This window comes from Meleagris gallopavo, chromosome Z (genome assembly GCF_000146605.3).
Source record: "Meleagris gallopavo isolate NT-WF06-2002-E0010 breed Aviagen turkey brand Nicholas breeding stock chromosome Z, Turkey_5.1, whole genome shotgun sequence".
NCBI lineage: Eukaryota > Metazoa > Chordata > Aves > Galliformes > Phasianidae > Meleagris > Meleagris gallopavo.
In genome coordinates this window covers 8,722,200-8,724,702 of record NC_015041.2, presented here as the reverse complement: position 1 = coordinate 8,724,702, position 2,503 = coordinate 8,722,200, and positions in this window count along the sequence as shown.

The following is a 2,503-nucleotide window of genomic DNA, read 5'->3' as shown; positions in this document are numbered from 1 at the left end:
AAGAAGGTTCCCATTCCATTCCTCTGATCTCCTAAGCTGACTGCCAGCAATGCTAAAGAAAACAAGAGTAGAAATTCTTTGCATTTCTGAAAGGCACTTACCTCTTTTTCCTTTTTTCTTTATAGCTCACCTTCAAAACTTAGGTATCATTTATACAAAGCAAACAAAAATTTTCAAGGAAAATATCTCATTTTCTAGTTTATATATGAAGTGATCTTTCTCTTACCACTCAGACTCACAAATAATACCCTTTGGGATTCCTTACAGAACTTTTGTTCCTACAGGGAGATAAAACAGGATTATCTGCTACATGGAGAAGATAAAGAGGGATATATTTTCTTAACTAAACATTTTGCAAATGAGAAGAAAAGTTAATGTATTCTTTGCTTAGAAATCTTAACTTTCAGTTGCCTGCTTGTTACACCCACTGGATGTAATCTGCACAGGCGTTATATGGCATTACACGACGTACATTACATAATCTGTAGAACAAGTAAGCATTGTATAATCACAGGCTTCTTTCCACAAGCAGAATGAAAGGTTTCTGGAGGAGTTTTTGGACATTCTAAATTTTAGAAAGAAAATATTTATCTGATTTTGTCTTAGAATTACAAAAGATAATCATTTTTTCACGAAATGAGAATTAACAAAATAAACCAACAATACTCTCTTGAAATGAATTTCACTTCTCTACAAAAAAGTCCATGCAAACTGCATGCACTCTTTCAATCCCATTTGCTCAGCTTGTCAATTCTTTTGTCAATACAGAGTCAATACTTCTTTTTCAGCACTTAAAAAAGAGCTTCAATTATTCAATAGAAAAATTTTCCATTGGCAGCCTTTAAAACAATACTTAGAATAAGTTAATACTAACATCTATGACTCATTACGATCTCCAGGGTTGGAAATTTAATCTAGTTTTATAAACTCTAGGCCTGAAACTTGATGTTCTGGAGAACATCAACCTTTGTTTCTCATTCATTCTTATTGTTCACTAACTATTAAGTATAGGAATAAAGGATATAAAACTTTGCTCATGCAACAAGAACCCACTCATGCAATCTTTCTCCTGTAAAACCTACCATTACATTGTCCACGTGTTTTTTTCAGTAACAATCTTCAATGCAAAAGGCCTCCATGCAGTAAGATACAATCACATTTATCACGATATATATATATATCTTTATATATACATATTTATCCTGCTTAACTTCTCTGTTGTAGCTTTTTGGAATAGTCATGATAGACTTTCAAAACTATGTGACATATTTACTTCATTGTATTATTGAACAATCCAATGGTTTCTACAGATATAAAAAGCAAAAGTAAAAAATAAAGGATAAAAATCCAAAAGCATACTTTAAAATAACTTTAGCTATTAGTATTTTTTCAAAGATAAATACTTATATATATATGTACACACATATATATATGTATATATGTGTATATATATATGTACGTATGTAAACAGTATCCACACACGCATTTCAGATGTGATTTTTGTGCAACATGCAGGTAAATTCAGCCATGTTTTATCTATGTCCACACCATAACCATTCATTTAAATACAGAGTCACAGAATCACAGAATGGCCCAGGTTGGAAGGGACCTCAGGGATCATGAATCTCCAACCCCCCTACCCACGCAGGGCCACCAACCTCCACATTCAATACCAGACCACGCTGACCAGGGCACCATCCAATCTGTCCCTGAATACCTCCAGGGATGGAGCATCCACAACCTCTCTGGGCAGCCTGTTCCAGCAGCTCACCACTCTCTCTGTAAAGAACTTCCCATGACATCCAACCTAAATCTTCCCTCCCTCAATTTAAAACCATTTCCACTTGTCCTGCTGTTATCTATCCTTTCAAAGAGTTGGTTCCCTCCTACAGGTGCTCCAGTCCCCTGATCATCTTTGTGGCTCTCCTTTGGACCCTCTCCAACAGCTCTCTGTCTTTCTTGTACTGGGAGCTCCAGACCTGGACACAGTACTGCACATGGGGCCTCACAAGAGCAGAGTAAAGGGGGACAATCACCTCCCTTCCTTGCTGGGCACCCCTCTTCTGATGGAGCCCAGGATAGCATTTGCTTTCTGAACTGCAAGAGCACACTGCTGGTTCATGTTAAGCTTTTCATCCATCAGGACCCCCAGGGCTGCTCTCAAGGACTGCTCCTTTCAGTCTGTATGGATGCCTGGGATTCCTCCGGCCCAAGTGCAAAACCTTGCACTTTGCTGTGTTGAACCTCATTAGGTTCACCCAGGCCCACCTTTCAGGCCTGTTGAGGTCCTTCTAAATGGCATCCCTTCCTTCCACCGTGTCAACCGCACCACTCAGCAAACTTGCTGAGGGTGCACTTGATTCCGTCATCGATGTAATTGATAAAGATGTTAAAGAGCACTGTCCCATGACAAACCCCTGAGGGATGCCGCTCATTACCGGCCTCCACCTGGACATAGAGCCATTGATGACCACCCTCTGTCTGCGGCCTTTCAACCAATTTC